The sequence below is a fragment of the Herpailurus yagouaroundi genome, unplaced genomic scaffold (assembly GCF_014898765.1).
Source record: "Herpailurus yagouaroundi ecotype Mexico unplaced genomic scaffold, PumYag 29, whole genome shotgun sequence".
Lineage (NCBI taxonomy): Eukaryota > Metazoa > Chordata > Mammalia > Carnivora > Felidae > Herpailurus > Herpailurus yagouaroundi.
This window is the reverse complement of record NW_024412377.1, coordinates 43,047,848-43,067,323: the sequence shown is the minus strand read 5'-3', so window position 1 is coordinate 43,067,323 and position 19,476 is coordinate 43,047,848. Positions and strand designations below refer to the sequence as shown.

The 19,476-nt window shown below is 55.5% G+C and overlaps 1 protein-coding gene across 2 annotated transcripts in view; it reads right to left on the bottom strand.

The window, feature by feature from the left end:
• SYNPO (synaptopodin) overlaps positions 1 to 19,476 on the bottom strand; it is a 49,590-nt gene that overhangs the window by 5,590 nt on the left and 24,524 nt on the right. The window contains exon 1 of one of the 2 annotated variants that reach the window (XR_005797594.1): positions 19,395 to 19,476. The exons of the other annotated variant lie outside the window; for it this stretch is intronic. The gene's annotated coding sequence lies outside the window, so the exon portion shown is untranslated. The remainder of the gene's footprint in view (positions 1 to 19,394) is intronic. 2 annotated transcript variants of the gene reach the window in all.

Below are 19,476 nucleotides of genomic sequence, written 5' to 3'. Positions count from 1 at the left end.
GAGAGAGAGGGAGACACAGAATCGGAAACAGGCTCCAGGCTCTGAGCCATCAGCCCAGAGCCTGACGCGGGGCTCGAACTCACGGACCGCGAGATCGTGACCTGGCTGAAGTCGGACGCTTAACCGACTGCGCCACCCAGGCGCCCCTCCCATAATCATTTTAAAGTTCTCATATTTTAATATCATAAAAGTAATACATTGGGCTAATTTCAGCAGCAACCATACTGGAATGTTGCATTAGTCTATTCTGTCCTCGTAAGAACACTAGGAGACCAACATTACTTGCCCCTGTTTTACGGAAGTGAAAAATGAGGTCCAGAGGCTGTGTATGCAACTCACGCACAGTCACACAGCAGAGTGGCCAAGCGAAAGTCAGCACCGGTTCCCTCTGGGCTCACAACCCATGCTCAAGATGCCTGCTCGTCCCCAAAGTTCCCTTTGGCACCTTGTAGGGTGCCACTACAGGAGACAGAGTCAGTGGGGGGCAGGTTCAGTCTAGGATTGGAGTCTGGGGCCCGAGGTCGGTGATCAGGCTGGGGTCAAACCCTGTTAATCTGTAAATTCACTGTAGGCAACCATTTCTCTTCTAATCCCCAGAGCCCAGGTGGCACACTGTTGGTGCTCAATTTATGCTTATTGAACAAAGAATGAACAGATGGACCAATGGGAAGATGGATGAGATCGCCTGTGGCCAAGGTTACCAGCTCAGTCAGTGGCTGGGAAAATTCCTCCCTCCGTCATCCTCCCCCAGCCCTCCCTACTGTGGGAAGCTAATTAGTTCTTGAGGAATCTGACCCTGCCCTCCCTCCTACCATGCCCTCATTAGCACTGGCCATGACATGCTGAATGGGTCTCCAGGGACAGTCTTTCTAGGCATCCTGCCAGCGAGGCTCAGAATTCACGGACTCCCAGAGCCGCAGGGGCCCTTCCGGAGGAGCTATTTGACCACCACCCCCATTGTAGAGGTGAGGAAACTGAGGTCCAGAGAGTGACGGCACAGAGTAGAGCTCACGCTAGGGTCAACAAAGACGTCCCCGTGGAGCAGCATAGCCGAAGAGGTTCTCTGGCCCCAACCTCCTCCTTCCCACCTCCCATCAGGATCTGGCTCCCACCCACACACACACCCGTGCCCACCGTTCCAGAACAACCTGCCCCATGTGTCCCTGACGCTTGCCCCCTTCTGGTAGGGCTCCTCTCCTGCCTGGATCACCCCATCCATGAAAGATGAGGGATTTGCAGGTTGGGCCAGGCCGCTGCCGTGGGTGCGGGGGGTCGTAGGCAGGGGCGAGTCAGCCACGCAGCAGGGCCTTGAGGGGTTTCGTGGCTCACGCAATGTTCGTCTCCTCTGCCCTGCTTAGCAACCAGGACTCCTGGCCCAAGTCCGGGCTCTGCCATTTGTTACTTGTGAGACCTTGGCAAGTTACCACACCTCTCGGAGCCGGCTTCCTTGACTGAGAAGAAGTGATAAGAGCACTGACGTTAGGGCCGGGAGGCTGCGGTGAGGTCACGAACGCCAGCACTGCTCGCTGCCATCAGGCCCAGTGGACAGGGCAAGAGGGCTCATGCTCCCTGGGAGAAACTGCTCGTTGGTGACCCTTCTCTACTCCCTGGAGGGGTCAGAGCTTTTTCTAGCAAAGGAGACTCACTCCACAGATCGGGATCCTGAGAGGGAATGTGACTCTCTCAAGGTCACACAGCAGGGCATTCCAGAGTTATGGAAAGGGAGGGATTATTGTCCCAAATCACGGGACCTTGGAATCTCAAAGATGGCGGTCACTAGGCCCAACTGCCCACATAATTCCTGTGTCGCCAAAACCATGCCCCTGAGTTACAAGTCTCTGTTTACATACTCAACCGGCAAGGAGCTCACTACCCTAAAGAGGTGCCTTCTACTCATTAGTGCTCCTTACATTAGCTCCCGATCTCTGGACACAGTTCTGTCCCCTACTGCCACAGATTTTTCTTTCTAACCTGACTGTCCTGCGGAGTCACAGATACAAATCATATCCCCCTGGGGTATGGTCAGGATAAACACCTGTGTAGCCCCAACAATGTTTCTTCCGCCACAATTGCTGATGTTGATTCTACATATTATTTGATTTCCACAACAACGCTATGGAAGCGCGAACTATTATTATCCGCCTTTTAGTGATGAGAAAACCAGGGCTCAGAGAGGGAAAGTGAGTTGCCCAAGGTCACAAAGCCAGAAAGTAGTGGAGCTGGTTCACCCCCCGCTCTGCAAGACTCCAGACAGCACCAGGCTTTCTGGCTAACGGTTCCCACAGTGTGAGGCTCACGGAAAGTGCTTCATTGTTTGAATAATCCAGACCTCCCAATGTCCCTGCACTTTCCTGTTTTTCTTTTTACTTCTCTGCTTCCATCCTATCCCCAGACTGGTTCTAAAGGCCATGGGTTTAGAAAATGCTCAAACGTGAGAGCACGAAGGGCCCTTGGGGATAAGCTGGCCTGGGAGGCTTCTCGAGAGGCTTCGAGAAGAGTGGGCCTCAGGCCAGGACCTGGTCTGCTGACCCCCGGGCTGGGCTTGGAACCTCCCCCGCCCCGCGCTGCTGTTCTGGGACAAGAGGAGGGCAGCAGAAAAGGCCAAGGGGTGAGAGAGTCCAGCCTCCAAGGAAGCTCCCGTACCCCCACCCCCAGCCCGCAGTGACTCCACGGAAAAGGAATCCGGCAGGAGGCTTGGGCAAGACCCTGCCAGCAATCCAGATGATTTCTGCCACCCTGCGCAAACCACGCTGAGGGAAGGGGGCTGGGCCAACCCCAGAGTCCCCCACTTGCAGGGCGCCAGGGAAGGCAGGTCCATGCAACATTCCCCAGACGCAGGAATTGTTGCCCCCGGCCAAGCCCCGGCCAGCCAGGTGCAAGACGGTGCTCCCTGGTGCTAGGGAAGCAGGAGGTAGCCAAGGGCCAGAGGGGGCAGGTATCTCGCTGAGCCCCCCATCCGCCTGGCTGCAGCCTGTTCCTGTGCCAGCCATACACCCCCTCTTCTCAGGTTGGGGTGCTGGACCTTGAAAGACCTACCCTGGACATTGGATCGGGAGCTCTGAAGACAGGCCTTCAGGAGAGGAAGGAGTGAGGGTAGATACAAGGAAGAGCTGCCCGGGGTCAGGAGAACTGGCTCCAACAGGGGTAACTCCCTAAGTGGGTTGGGGGACAAGAAGCCCCAAGTACAGCCGTCAGAATAAGGGCTACAGTGGCTGCTGCGATCAGGCAGCCCTCACTATAGCCCGGGGAGTCGTGCCGCACACTTTACACACATTACCCTATTCAGTTCTCCCCCCAAACTCCGAGAGGTAAGCACTAACATGCTCCCCAATTTGCTGATGAAACTGGAGCTCAGAGAGACCTGTCGAAGGCCATACAACTTGCAAGTAGCAGGGCTCGGATCTTTCCAGCCAAACTCAAAGTCTGGTTGCAGAGTCTCATTTCTTAACCGTTCCGCCTTTCAGCCCCAGACTTTGGGTCCAGTGCTCTTGGATAATGGTCTGCAGAACTGCCTGTTTCCTCATCTCATGATCGATGTCCCCAGCAGTGCCCTCTCCCCTCTCAGCTGCCTAGAACAACCCATGCATCCTCTCCCTTCTGCCTGTCAGGAGAAGAGCTGAGAAAACTCATTCTTACTAAGGTTGAAATGACTGCTAGGAGATGAAAGTCCAGGGGAGTGGAAACAGCATGGTATTGGGAGTCAGGAGACCTAAGTTCCAGTTGTGCTCAGGCAGGGATAAGCCCTTTCTCCCACCCCTGTTACTTCTATAGGTAGTTGCCTGGTCTGCTGCCCACCAGGCCTGTCTGGACCTAGGATCTGAAGGAAGGAGGTGGGGCAAGGGAAGGGAGGCCAGAGCAGAAGGTCAGGACAGGGAGAGAATTCAAGGAAATGCTTCTTCACACGGCTGCCGTCAATGGGAGTATCCAGGCCCCAAGCAGGGTGGAGTGGGACAGGGAGCCAGAGGTGGGAATAGAGACTGGCTGGAGGCAGCCCATTGTGGACGCCCGGGAGTCTTGGCACTGGGACAGGTAAACAGGCTGGGTAAACTGCCCCCCTGCTGGGGTCAGGAAGGAACCAATGGCTGGCTGCACAACCTCTGGCTCAGCTGGGGGCAGGAAGATGAACTGGGCCTGAGTAATGGCCTGACCGCCTTGCCAGCCCCTGCCCCATATCCTCCGGGCTGAAAGGAGGAAATGACACAGCCTCCATTCCCTAGGGAGTTCTCCATCCACGCCAAAGTCCCAGTGAGTGCAACCTGACTGAATTGTGGCAGACTGCCAGCCCTCCTCTCAGGAGGAGAATAATTCACACTAAGGTGAGGAGGACTGCCAGGACATGGGAGATGCATAAGAACAGGGATGGGAGTCCCAGACCTAGCTCCAGCCTTGCCACTGATAGGCTGGCAGAAGTCTTCACATGCCTCTTCTCTCGATGCCCAGAGGGGAACTGAGACCAGAGAGGGATGCCATATGCCCTAAGTCACACACCCCAAACCACAAAGGCACCTCCGAGTGCTCATCTTACTCACTCCAGCTGGGTCCTCTCTGCAGCCCAGCTTCCCCCTGGATGCTGAGCCGGCCTCGGTTCTCAAAGCCTCCGGGAAAGGCAGCCAATTGCCTCGCTGACAAAGAGAGGAAAATCCCACATCGAAGGCAACGGAGAAGCTGGATGTGACTTCTCTCCTCCACAGATGACTCAGCCCAGCTCTTTATCAGGAAAACCGATTTTGCAACAGCTTTTTAAATGGCCTCTCCGCCCCCAATCTCTCCTCCGCCAATCTACCCGCCCCATGCTGCCAGATTCATCTTCCTCTGCCTGGCTTCACTCACTTCTCTCTCCTGCCCCCCCAGGATGTGGAGGGTCAAACAGCAAGTCTTCATCCTGGCATTCAGGGCCCCCGACACCAGAGCCTGCCTGAAAGCTTGCTAACCTGCTCTCTGTGCCCTCAGCAACGGCCAGAGAAAATCCAATGGCCCATGCTTCTCATGCCCACCCTGTGAGTTCCTGCCTCCCCTGTGTGGTTTGCGCCGACCCCTCTACAGGAACCCTTCTCTGTCTCACATCCTTTGTACACGCCCCAGCCTTCCCACCTAACTGGAATGCCACCCCTTCCTCCAAAAAAGCCTCCCTTGACCCACCAATGTATTATATGCACCACTTAGTAACCTCATCACTTTGCATATTATTCATAGGAGTGAGAATTACCTTTCAGGGCGTGCTCACCACACGCCAGGTCCTTGCTTCATTTACAGCAACCCTCATCCCATGTTAGAGAAGAAACCGGCTCAGAGGGGTGAAGTGACCTGTTCAAGGAGGCGCAGCTAGGCAGTGGCACAATCAGAATTCAAACAGGGTGGCCCAGCGCCCAGTCCAGGGCCTACCACGTGGGTCACATTGCCTCCTCCCTCCCAAGGTCTTGCTTTGCAGCAATCACAGTCTAGGTTTATTCCACCCCCCATCGCCCCCCCCCCCCTCACCTCCTGAGACTGCAAGAGTCTCCGGGGCAGGGCAGGGCCTCAACTGCTTCGCTTCTGTATTCCCCCCTTGTTCCCCGTACTTTCCATGAGTGCTGGCAGAATAATGACAAAGTCAATGGGGATGACAATAGCCAACGTGTGAGGAGCACCAGATGCTGCTGAGCTAAGGGTTTAGCATATATTTTCTCCTTGAACCTTCACAGCGACTCAGAGGGGAGGCTCCCTAACCTCTGTTGAGGAAAATGAGAGCCGCAAAATCAGAGAACTCACCCCCGGTCTCCCAGCCAGCAAGGGGCAGGCAGAGCCGAGTCGGAGCTGGGAGTCTGATTCCAAGCCCGGGCCCCTCCTTGTGAAGAGCTCTGCCTACAAAGCACACTCATTTCCCCCACCCACGGTTCCAGGCCCAGCCCTGCTGCCACTTCCTCCAGGAAGCCCTCACCAATCCATCCAGACTCCTAGATCAGTGCTCCACCTCTGCTCAAGCTGGCCCAGGGGCCTCAGAGCAGAAGGGGGTCAGAAGAAGCAATAGGTTGAGAAAGCTCAGGAACCCAGGCCCAGAGGAAGCAGGCCCGGCCCAACTCCTGGTATCTCCCTGTTGGAAATGGGCTGGGATCAGGCAGGGCTGGTGGCTGGGTTGGGGGGGAACCTAAGAAGAGGGCTCTCAAGTGGGCATGGGCCTCAGCTGGCAGCTATCCCCTTAGGCTACGGGCACTGCTCATTGCTGGACTTCTGCTGTGGGGTCCTCTGCTGAGGACTGGGAGCCGCCACCTCTCTCCTGCCTGCTCCACTGGACTAAACACTCATCTACAATTCGAGTTTTAGGGACTCAGAAATGATGACCCAGAGAGAGTCAGGTTCAGCCCCAGGTGCACAGCAAACTGGAAGGGACTGGTTCACAGAGAACCAAGCTCAGACTCAGGCTCCCACCTCCCAGTCCAGCCCTGGTAAGCCAGGCCTGACCGGCCTCCATCATCCTGGCCCTGGGAGCCTTAGGAGTACAGAAAGGACTGCCACACCCTGTCCTTCCAGAGAAAATGTTTACTCCAGGAAACAAAAGGTAGTGAGCTGGGGGCGGGGGTGGATGGAGATGGTTTCCCCTAAATTGCCTCTGCCAGGGGTGTGGTGGGCCTAGGCCACCTCTGGGTCTCCAGCACCCAGCCCAGGGCCTAGCATGCTGGGTCTTGCATCGAGATGCAGCCCTTTCTCTTGGCCCTGTAGCAAGCCGGGGCTGGCGAGGCCTCCATCCTGTCTGGAGGCCCCCAGGCTCAGCAGAGGCCGCCGCTTGGGAGGGGTTCAGTAAGTGTTGAGGAAATAAGTGACTGAAGGATGATCCCTCCCACAGCCCAAATCACCTTCCCAGTTCGCCCCACCATTCATCCTGGGAGACAGCCTCTAGATCTCAGATTCATCTAGACTGTAGATCATAGATCTAGAAGATCCTGGAAGACCTTCTTGGATCCTGGAAGAAGAGAGGAGAGAAGGAAGGAGGGAGGGAGCCACACCTCTGGGGGCAAAGAGGGAGATGAAACCTCAAATCACAGCATTAGACCTAAGAGCGCAATATTCCATTAAGTGCTGAGAGAACACAGAACCTAGAAGAGAGATTAATTAGGATGAAGGAATCCGGGAAGGCTTCCCGGAGGAGGTGGCATATGCCCTCCATCTTGAAAGATGGAGCTGTGGGGGCATTCCAAGCAAGGGGCCAGCCCAGCAGAGGCTGGAAGGCTCAAAGCCACCCCCACCCCACGCCCCTCCACCACCCCTACCCCAAGTCAAGACCAGATGGAAAGGAAGAGGGATGGTCCCAGGAGAGTTCCTCGGAACTGTGTATATTACAGGGCGCATGCCCGGGACGGGAGGCACCGCGCCACTTGCCCGGGGGGCCTCCGGGTGGGTTACGTAACCGCCCTCCGCCGGGGCCTCGGAATCGGCCTGGGACCCTTCTCCGCCTCCGAGTCCTCAGCCATCTGTCTGGGCCGCTTCCCTCTTACAGAAGAGGCCGCTGCAGCGAAAGTGAAGGCCAGCGCCCTGTGGTAAATTCCCCACATTCCTTCCTCACAGAAAAATAAATAGCCCGGGAGAAGGAACGCAGGAGGAATGATAATGACGGCAGGGCTCCGTGGTGGAGACACAGAGCGGGGTAAACAGAGAAAGGAGCCGAGCGCCCCGCAGAGCTCCCCAGCCTCGGGGGACCTCTGCCTGTCCCCTGGAGGCCGCCTGTCCGTCTCCTGTCTACCTGTCCTCCGGAGGCTGCCGGTCCCCAGAGGCGTGCTCATCCGCCTCCCCTGGCGGCTCACTGGGCTGTGCCAACGCTCTCGGGTCCCAGGCTCGCTCACACCTGCCAAAGAAGGCTCTGGGAATCCCTGGGTCAGGGCAGGTGACAGCTGAGGGCAAGCTTGTCAGGACAGGGCTCCCCTGGCTTTTACCACTCAGGCTGCTGTCTACTGGGCACTTCTTACGTTCCAGGTATTCAGTTTTAGTATCATCCTTATGTTGGTATGTTGTTTTATTTTCTCTTTGCAAGCTGTGGCCTGGGGGTGCGGTTGAACCCATTTGACAGATGAGGAAACAGGCTCAGAAAGGTTTTGGGGAATCGCCAAGGTTATTTGGCCAGCGAGTGCTGTGAGGCCTCGGCTCCTGCCTCTCACTCCCACATCCGTTCAGCCTGCCTGCTCTTCCCAGAAAGCCCTCCTCTACCAAGTCCAGCCAGAGGTGCGGCCTGTGCGCCTCCCACGCCCTGTGCGGCAAGGCGTCCCGTACCACTGGCAGGCTACTTTTAGTAAGTCACCTCACCTCTCTGGGTCGCAGCTTCCTCATCAGGAAAACAGGGATGATGAGATCTGCTTTGCAGAGTCGCTGCTGAATACGTGAGCTACAGCAGTGTGATTCCTACAGTAGAAACTACTGTGCACACCTGAGGGGGATTTAACGTCAGCCTTTTGCACAATCCACCTGTGCATGATTCTGCTGGGCTCAGGCTCTGTCTGTCTGTCTCTCTCTTGTCCTCCCTTCTCCAGCCCTCTCTGGGTCTGGTTTTGCTATTCTGCTCGCAGTCAGACACAGCCCAACTTGCCCTCACCCTCACACCCCCTCCTGCCCCAGCATCCTGTCTGCAAGGGCACCCCAGCGTCAATCTCTAGCTAATGTGCTGTGGCAGAGAGAACCAGGTTTGAAGCCCACGTTTGCCTCTTGCTAGATGTAAGTGTCCAGGCCGCCCTGGAGTGGCCCCAGATCCAAGAGTCCTACAAGGGAAGGTGCAGCCAAGGCTGTTCCCACCTCTCCGTGCACAGCCCCACAGCCTGGAGGGCACTGTGGCCCTGGGTGTGCTGGAGGCTGCTGACCCTGCCATGCCCCCTATGCCATTCACCAATTACCAGGCCGGTCTGGCTCCCCTCCAGCAGGAGGATTCTGCTGCCAGAGGAGAGGCTAGATCACCCAGCGCTGCCCTCCCCTCGTCCCTCAAACTACAAAGGCAGTTTAGAGGCAAGTCTAGTCCAGAAGACTGGAGGCCAGGAGGTTTGGTATCTGTCCTGTCACAATTTGGGTGAGATGCTGGACTAGTTCCTGACCTTCTTTGGGCTTCAGTTTGCCTGTGTGTTCCAAGAAGGGACTGGACTGGAACAGTGATTCCTAGAGAACGGTGCCCCTATACCTCCAGTGGCAGCAAAAGGATCTAAACGGTACCCTGATAATCTGAAATCTTAAGAGTTATGTAAATTTCACATGTGTATTGGCAGAGGGGTATAATGAACACGTCAGCCCTGTGAAAGGCGTATTACTGCTTAGGGAGAGGTAAAAGTAGATATTTCAGTAATGAAAGCTAGACAATTTAAAGGAAATAAGTATAGGTGGTGCATGGACTCATTCATTCAACAGATATTTACTGCACGCCAACTAAGGGCCAGGCACTGTTCACAGCCAGGAAGAGTAACAGAGATCCCTGTTTGCATTCTGGTAGGGGGGCAAGATAATAAATATATGAGTAACTATACAAGTAAGTCAGAAGGTAAATGTTATGGAAAGAAATAAAGCAGGGATAAGACATCAGCCGACTGCATGGGGTGGGGAGTGGTCTGCAAAGGTAAGTAGAGTGACGGAAGTCACTGAGAAGTCACGCCTGAGTAAAGAAGAGAAGAAGGTGAGGGAGTGAGGCACGTGCCTGTCTAGGAAGAGAGAGCAGGCAGAGGCAACAGCTGGTGTTAAGGTCCCGAGGCAGGCTCGCACCTGGCAGGCTTGACGACGACGGTGCACCTAATGGGGAGGTGGGGCACAGATGGAGAAACCAAGCTCTCTAATGGCCCTTCTACCGCGGCCCTTCAGGGTCTTAGGGATCCCCCTGCATTGCAGCCATTTGTGCACACACGTGCACGCACACCCTGCAACGCACGCATTCTCAACAGCTTCTTCATGCTGGCGATAGCCTAGACTGCAGCCGTACCTCCTTCTGCTTGCTTCACACCTGCACTACAGAGGGCAAAGTGTGCGCAGGCTCGCCTGCACACCCACACACAGGGCGGGCAGAACCTGCCCGTGACCTGCAAGCACTTGCAGTCATGCGGGTGAGAGGCACAGGTCCTCAGGTGGCAGGCTGGCACGGATCCACACGCAGCAGGCATACGCCTCGTGGGAGGGCCCATGCATTTCTCTCCCACCAGCCCGCCCGGTCTCCAGGTGACTGAGCTCTCAGACAACCCCTGCCCAGAGGGCACGTGCTGCTGTAGAATGTGAAGTGCACTGCTGGTGGGTCACATTCTCTTCTCCAGGCTCTCTGCAACTCGGCCATGGTTTCCTCTTTCTAGGGGTACATTAAAATCTACCACCTGATACTCAAATGTGCCAGTGGATTTTGTCACTCCGAAGAATGTCCCCCTTTCTCCCCATACTGCAATTAAATGGACAAGCCATGTAAAATGCCTCGGGGAGCACTGTAAATGCCACCAGCTGCTTCCAGCACCATCGCCTGTCACAATCCTGGTCCCTGGCTTCATCCTTTGAGGTTGCTTAGGGCGGCGGGGAGGGGCAGCTGAAGAGTAGGAAGAAAGGGCCAGACAGGGAGCCGGAGGTCTGGCTTTCAGTTTCAGTCTGGTCTCCAACCCATCATGAGGCCTCGAGCACATCTCCTCTCTGGCCCAGATCAGAATCCTGTAAGTGGTATAGGATCCCTCGGGAGGTGTATCCCAAATGCACATTCCTGGGCTTCACCCCAGACCCAGACCACAGATTATCCACATGAACAGTCCCCCTGATGGGTTCTGAAGCAAGCCACGTTGGGGACCCACTGGGGCTGTGATTTTATAAACATGTTTGTGGAAGTGAACTGACATACGGGGAAATGCTTGGAACACAGTTGGGTACCTAGCAAGACCCCATAATGTCAACAAACAATGCACTTAAGAAAATATATTTATTTACAGAATCATACGCCATCCCTTGAACACGCACCCTTTTAAAGTTCTACCAGCACCTTCGCATCCATCAGAGACAGAGGCAGAGCAGGAATTGTTACACTATTTTATAGATTAGGCACCTGAGGCAGAGAGAGACCAAGGGGCCTGGCCAGGATCTCCCAGAATGCAGGTCTTCAGCTCCCAGACACAGACCTTGGCTCAGTCTCACGAGATGTGCCACCCTGGGGCCTTATCCCTCATCCCCGATGGTTCTGATGTCCGGCCCACAATGCACCTGTCCTTCCACTGCAGGTTTACGAAAACTCTGGACACACATGACTTCTCACGGTTCACTGAGAACAGGACAGCCTCAGATAGTTGAGTTCCTTAACTAGCCATAGTGTTCCTCTCACTGGTCAGGGCAGTGGCTTTCCAAAGCCGTAACGTTACATGCTACCATTTGACCTGGTGTGGTCCTTCTCTCCCCGTCAGCCTGAGTTCAAACCCCAGTTGAGCAGATCACTACTTTGAGCAAGTCTTATAAATGCTGTGCCCAGTCTCGTCCTTTGTAAAGGGGTCTCCTAATTCCTACCCTGCAGGGTGACTGTGAGGGCTAGGTCTCCTATGTGCTAAGCACCCGGTTTCAGGCCTGGCACAGAGGCTCCTGTGATGACACAGCACCATTAACTCATAGGCTAAAGTGTGAGTTGCTGGAGGCAGAGACTCTGCCTCATTCGCCAGGGTGCCCGCGGCTACTGCGTGTAATACGTGCTCAGTAAATACGTGCTGAATGAATGTAGAGATGATATCTCCAAAGCCACTCAGTCCTCGTCCCAGTTTACCATTCTATTTCCTGACCCATCTCCCAGCCTGGAGGCTGAAGGCACTGAGCAGGAATGGTCAGAGACAGAAGGGATGGGTTATGGGTGGTGGGAAGTGCCCCCCCTTCTGCCAAGGCAGTGACAACAAGCGGCATCCGGGGAGGGCGGTGTTCTTGGAGCCCTGAATGTAATCCTGTTGACTCAGAGGCATAAATAATGCACTAGCATGTTCTCTCCTCACTACCCTGTCATGCTAAGAATAGCAGCAGCTACCCTTTCAGGAATTCCACAGGGAAGAGAACAGGACACCAAGATGGGGACGAGAAGGGAAAGACGTCACTAGGCTGTGGATGGTCAAGTGCCCTCCTTCCAAGCCCACCTTCCCAAATTCATAAGACAGAGGACCCTGGAGGTAAGAGTGGAAAAGGCTCTTAGAGGCACCTGGTCAGGGGCTCTCCAGGGACAAGGAACAAGCACCACCCCCACCCTCTTCCTGGTCTCTTTTCCCCCTCCCTTCTGATGCCCATCCTAATACGCCCAGGCCTCAACCACCCCTCCACACTCCTCCCCTCCCTATTCATGTGAATAAATATAGAGTGGGTGGTTCCTCTCTTACGGGTGGTTTCCTATGTAAAACTTCTGAGAGAAAAGAAGATTCTATAACTTTTAATTTAAAAAAATTTTTTTTTAAATTTTTAACTTTTATCTATTTTTGAGAGAGAGAGAGAGAGAGAGAGAGAGAGAGAGAGCGAGAGAGCACGAGCAGGGGAGGGTCAGAAAGAGAGGGAGACAGAATCTGAAGCAGGCTCCAGGCCCTGAGCTGTCAGCACCGAGCCCAACACGGGGCTTGAACTCACGGACCATGCATGAGATCACGACCTGAGCCAAAGTCGGACACTTAACTGACGGAGCCACCCGAGCGCCCCTAATTAAAAAAATTTTTTTAAGTTTAAAAGTGACTGACCTAGAACAGTGCCTCTCAAACTTTAATATACATTTAACATAATTGCTCAGGGATGTGGTTCAAATGCAGATTCAGATTCAGGAGGTCTAGAGTGAGGCCTGAGAGTCTGCATTTCTAAGAAGCTTCTGAGTGGTGCTGATATTGCATCCATGGGCTGTACCTCGAGCACAGAAAACTAGTATTTCCCTATGATACAGACGGAGAAGCTGAGGCCCAGAGAGCAGCAGGGATGTGCCCAAGAGCATACAGCAGAGCTGGGCTCAGAACACAGGCCACCTGACTCCTAGGGTTTGGCCCTAAGGGGCTTTGGGGTTGGAAGGTGATGCTTGGTGTGGGGCAGGGGACAGACAGCAGTGACAGGCAGTCCAGGGGCAGGCCTCCATTCAGCCACGAGCCAGACCTCCTTGGGTCCGCGGGCTCCCACAGGAGTAAAAGGAAACAAGAATTATCCTGAACAGAGGCACTCAGCTGGAGTGAGTAGCTAAGACCCTGCTCTCAGCAACCTGCATCTGGGCCCTGATGGGCCACCAGAACCTCGTGGAAGGCACGATGCATCAGGCAGCCATTAAACTGAGAGGATGAGCTGGCCTGATGAGCACTGTGCGTTCAGTTGTTGGGTAAAGCAGCTGGCGGAGTGCTGAAGGCCCCCAGGGCGGCTCTGCCAGGGTGCAGACCCATGGGAAAGGAGCCAGAAGGCAAGACCAGCCTCCCAGACCAGCACTGGGAACCGCTCCTCCTTCCCAGGATGGGCCTCGGACCCCTTGGCAGGCTCCAGGCCCTGCATGACCAGCCCTGCTGCCCCTGCACCCACACGCCTCAGCAGCGCTCCTCCTATCCCCCCCCCCCATTGCCTCCCCGCCATACACTCTGGGCGACGTGCTGGCCCTCCTTCAAGTGCTCAGACAGGGCCCAAGCACTTCCTCACCCCAGGGCTTTGGCAGTGGCTGCTGCTTCTGCCTAGAGCCCTTTCGTCCTCACCCTCTCTGTCGTCCCTTTCTGGCCACACTTATCCTTCAGGTCTGTTTACGGGTCTCAGGGAGGGCTGCCCGCCCTGGGAGGCTGCATTCCTCTGCCTGTCCTCCAAACTCTCATTACATCTGTAATTCCACTGTATCTTTGAAGCGTCAGTCTGCCCTGACTGATGGTGGTTAGCAGCCCTGAGGGCAGGGACCTTGGCTGTCATTGCTCCGCTCAGTCCCTGCCTCTGTGTGTAGGCCACGGCTGGGGCTCAATAAACATTTGTTGACGGGATGAGGGAATAAATGGATGAAAACACTGCTCACGTCACTACTGCAAAGCCTCCCACCTCCGTGGTTTCTGGCCCTGCTCACCCTGAAGAAGTTGTACAGGACTGGGGTTGGCAAGATCATCTGCCTCTAGTCCTGTGCTCTGCCACTCTCCAGCTGAGGGGGCCTCACAGGTCATATCACTCTCCGAGGCCGGTGGGTCTCTCTCTAGGGCTCTTTTTGGGTCTAAATGGGCGATGGCATCTGGCAAAGGCTTTGGAAGCTATAAAGAGCTTTAATTGGTAGCATTACTCTGTGTTTGAGGCCCAGAGAGGGAAAGAGCCCCACTCAAGGCCACACAGCCAGTGTGTGGTGACACCAGACCCCACAGGCACAGCTTAAAGCCAACAGCTAAGCTTCAAGCCCACCCAGGCTCAGTGAGAGCACCATCTGCCTGGAGGCTGGGCAGGGGTGGAGGAGGGAGAGCATTCAGCCTCAGGCCCAGAGCCAGGGTGGGGTGGGCGGAGCCCCCAGCGGGAGCCCTGAGTGGGGCCTGGCAGCTGGGCATGGGGGAGCCAACTGGCACAGGCTGGGTGGTGGCATGCTTGTTCCCCATGCGCGTGACAGTCTATTTTTTAATCGGCACCCTCCCCATCCCCCAACTCCATGTGCCCTCCCAAAGAGCCCCGTATCAGGAATCGTGTCCTGGCTGAGCCACCTTGGGGATCAGTGGGAAGGTCCCCAAGTCCCATCTCCTCTTGGAGCCCACAAGTACTAAGCATCCCAGAAGGCAGGACAGGAGGGCTCGGGAGGAAGAGTACCTCCTACTCGTGTGACCTCTGGCTGGTCCCTGGATTGTCTGACCTCAGTTTCCCCCATCTGTATAGTGATGGGAGGCATGCCAGACTCCGCAGGAGTTCACTACAACGCAAGCTCTTGGGATTCACTCGAGCTCCATGACACTGATGGTGCCCATTCGTCAGGTCCTGGCAGAGCCTCCATGCCCACAGCCCTCCCAGGGTACACTTGATCCTCCCTGACCTACTCCCAGGGGAGGAGGGCAGGTGGGGAGAACAGAGGCTCAGCTGGCTTAAGGGCCAACCTCAGAACCCCAGACCCTAGACCTCAGGTTCCTCCTTCCAGAACCTGAGGGACAGAGATGAGGAAGATCAAAGAGGAATGCTGTGTGTTCTTAAGCAGGTGGCCTGGCCTCTCTGAGCCTCTGGCACTCCATCTAAAACAGGAAAGATTGTGTTGTGCAGAAGCTGAGTTCCCAGGATTTGGAGCCAAACTGCCTGGGTTTGAATCTGGCCACCCACCAGCTGTGTGACCTTGGGAAGCCCACTTAACCTCTCTGTGCCTTAGTTTCCCATCTGTAAAATGTTGATAATAATAGTATTTACTTCATGGAGTTGTTGACATGTAAGGAACTTAGAATGTCCTTGGCACATAGTAAGTAACCATAAATAGCAACCAGTTTTCAAGAACTTTGGTTTTTATCTGTCGAACATTCTTAGTCTCCAAGAGATTTTATTCCAGAAGATTAGGCATAAGAGTCTCAAGTCAGCTTACTCTCCTGTCTGTGAGGCTCATCCAGCCTGCCCCTTCCTAGTCCCTCCTGTTGGCCCCATGTTTTCGGTGTCTGCTGAGCTCTTTCACCCCCAGGATCCCCTCGCATCCTTCCTACCCCATTTCATAGCAGCTCAGAACCCAAGCCTGAGCCCCAGAGGAAACAAGTGATTTGTCCAAGACCACCAGCCAGTCAGCTAAGACTGGAGGTTCAAGTATTTGTTCCTGAAGTGCGGTCCAGGCCCTTTTCCACTGTGCTGTGCCCGTCCTCCCGCCATCAAAACCTGTTCCTGGCCAAACGTCAAAAATTTATACTGAGATGTGAGTCTTGAGCTAGAGTCTGTCTCCTCAAAGGCTTGCTAGTTTAACAGAGATCAAAACATGACCATACTATTTAATAAGTAACACTTATCTTTTTTTTTTTTAAAGCATTTACCATCATTTAATTTCAAAACAGTAAAGACAGGGCTTATTATTTTTTCTATTTACCGATGTGGAAACAAAAGCCCAGAGAGGTTATATAATAGGGTTAAGACCTCCCAGCCAGTCGGGAGGAGAACCCAGGGGTCTAGTCACCGTATCCGTGTATCAGCCATGCAGGAAGCAGGTCACATAGGAGTAGACTGAACTTTGTTTCACCTGCCGCAGCCCTGGGAAGCTGGGCAGGGGAGGGCAGGGGAGGGGAGTCACAGTCCTATAAGACACTGCCTCACCAAGTGGAAAAGATGAAGCTAGGAGGCAGGAATTTCAGGCAGTGGCCAGTTGGTAAAGATTTCATTCTGGAGAGAGAGGGCTTTTGTAAGCCTCTGGAATTACAGGGCCTGGAGGCCGTCCCCACATTGATTCCCCCCTCTGGCCACACTGGGTAGCGATTGAGCCCCAGTATCTAGGGACAGTTCACAAAGGACTATGAGCTCACACATACACAGGCCTAACTCAGCAGAGCCCAGCCACTCCTCTGACCAGAGCACAGGCCTGTGGTTCCTTTGGGTCTGCAGCCTGAAGCCGTGAGGGATGAAGGCATTTTCATAACTTAGAGCCAATGGCTACCCCACCTCCACCCCAGCTCCTCATGTAAACCATTTACTGTCCTTTGAAATACCCTTCCTTCCAACCAAATCGCTCCCGTATCTCTAGATCCAAGTTTGGAGGTACCTCCTCCATGAAGCCAGCCATGACCACTCCTTCAAATAATACTCAGGTCTCAACTCCAGTGGAGGGAGGGAGGCCTTCCCTAGCCACCAACACAAAGTAGCCCCTCCAACTGTTCTCTATCTTAGCAGGATGGGTTAAAATAAATAAATAAAAATTATATATATATACACACACCACTTTTATCTACCTGAAAATACCTTATTTATTTCTTTGCTGTTCTTTTTCTTGTCTATCTCCCCAGTTAAAATGCAAGCTCCTTGAGGGCAGGGACCTGCCTTGTTCACTATTGTAACCCTGGTGCCTAAGAACCCACCCCATCTCGTTGCTATCCAGGGACACTGAGGTTTCCATAAAGAGCAAGGGATTCACGCAAGGTCACACAGCCAGCGAGCGAGCAGCAGAGATCAGCTTAACACCCAGGTCCCTGCCCTGCAGCCCAGGGCACTTGGCCACCCCCACCCCCACCCCAGTTGACCCTCTGCTGGCCTATCTTGTCACTGCCTCCACATGACAATGGGGGCCAGAGCCTGCAAATCCTCCACCCATCCACTTCCCTGGGGGCCTGCAGTTCCCCCAGCTAGGCAGCTCTGCCTGCTTCCCCCCTTGGTCCCTCCCTTCCTGGCATCAACAGCTCTGATGAGCTCATGTCTGGAAGCCTGGGAGCTGCCCTGAAGGAAAAGGTGCCTCCCAGGCCAGGCCCCTGGGCCTGCAGGTGTATACAGCTCCCTGGGATGGCAGCGCTGGCAGGTGGAGGGAGTGTGCTGACCCAGGCCCAGTCCACCTCCCAGAGCTGAAAGTAGGCTCAGGGTGACAAGTGTCAACCACGGACACAAGGCACGGGGTGACAAGGACATATAGAAAAGTTTCCTCCTGCACTCCTCCCATTTTTCCAGATGCTCCTCTGCCCCTCGCCCCTCCCCTATCAAGGAGCTGCTCTGTCCCAAGAAAAGGGGGCTCTGCTGCCTTCTACTCACAGAACTAGCCTGGGCAGATCTCGTCCCCTCCGCAGCCTCAGTCCCTCCAACTCTAGAATGGGGAGATTAGATCAAGTGCTGACCCAAGAGGCTAGGGCTCAGTTGAGCCGCAGGCACCTGAATGCCGCAGGATTTTTTTTCTTTTTTTCACCTTAGGGGAAGGGCAATAGCTAACCAGAGAGGGAAGGGGTTAAAGGCCTTATTTTAACCATTAAAGCTGATTCCAATCACAGCTTAATTTAGGTGCCAGCTTAATTTGGGGAGGCGGGGGGGGGGGGGCTAGCCACCCTGCAGGCCACCCTGAAAACAGTGGGAGCCAGGGTAGCACAGCAGCAAAACACTTGCCTTTTGGAAGTTCTCTGAATATCAAAATAGAGTGATTCTAGTCCGTTCCCCTTGTACAGATGGGGAAACTGAGGACCAGAGAGGAGGAAGAACCAAACCAAGATCTCATAGAGACAGAGGCAGGGGACCCCACTCCAAAAGGCATTTTCGAACTCCCTTGAGAAGTCCCATCCCACTGCTTGAGGTAATATGGTGGTTGGTTTGTGGCTCCGTCCCCCAGCACAGGATGGGGGCAGACCTGGGTTTGGTGACAGGCTGGTGGGCACCAGCACGACTTCCAGTCCCTGACCCCAGCATACCCTAGTCCCTCTGATCAGTGTCTAGCCTCACCCTACACCCTGCAACATGACAGGGGTGAGGCACCCTCCGACTGCCCCTCCACCCAGCAGGGTCACCGCTGTCTCTAATGCAGCTGTCCCCTCAGGGGTCACTCTGCCCACCCTCTCACCGCAGAGAGGACAGGGACTCGCCTCCAGATCACACAGCAAGTTGGTTTATTCCAGTGCCACTTGTCAGTCAGGGTAGGGTGGGGGGTGGGCTGGTCTGGTGCTCTCCTGCTCACTCTTGTCCCTTGTAGACAACCCAGACATGGAACACAGGGGGCCCTTGTCCCAATCTAGGGTAAGCCCATAAACTGGGGTGGGGGTAGGGAGCAAGGGAGACCCTTCCCTCCCCCCCAGAGTCCTCAAAGAGGTCTTGTCAGGGCCCGGTTGGAGCCCCTGATCCACAGTGCAGTGGTTAGGAAGGAACCCCGCCCTCCACTCACTTCACCTCCATGGTCTCTCACCTTGGCAAACTGGGGAATGGTCGGGGTGTTGTGAGAATCTGCTGTAGAGCCCTTAGGACAGTTCCTTCTCTGCCCCCAGGCGCTCAGGAAGGGCCTCGATTTCCCCAGGGGGTCCTGCCGGTGGTCCCCGCGGCGGGAAGGTCCCGCGTCCCCGCAAGCCTCGCCCTCTCGGCCAGAGCACTGCGCCGCCGCCCCGCCCGCGGGAAGTGGGACGCGAAGCCAGCACACGCCGTTCTGCTACCCCACGGGCGCCCATGTTGGTCAACCCGGCCCGAGCCCAGCCCGCGTTTCCCAGAGCCGGCTAGGGGGCGCAGACCCGTCGGTCTGGTGCCCACCCGTCGGCCCGCGCTGCCCCGGCCCCCGATGTGCTTGCGGGTTGGGGCTCGAGGGCCGGAGCCCCAGCGCAGCCCCGGTAAGTAGCTTCACCGCGTCGGGGCGTCCTCCCGCTCCGGGGCTGCTCGAGAGCTTCGGGATTTCTCCAGCGCCCCCTCCCACCCCGCCCCACGGTACAGATGGGGAAACTGAGGTCCGGAGTGTAGCAGCGACTCAGCCAAGGTCACCCTGTGCGCGGGGGACCGGAGCCCAAATGTGCCACCTCCACCTGGGCGGCACAGGGAACAGCACAGGTGGGAAGGGGCGAGGCCCGCTCGGCACCTGCACCCCCGCCCCGCCAGCGCCCCTCACTCACCTCCAGCCGCCGCGCGCGGTCCCCGAGCTCACCGGCGCCGTCGCCTCCGCGCACCTGGCTGCGTCCGTCAGTGCGCCCCGCC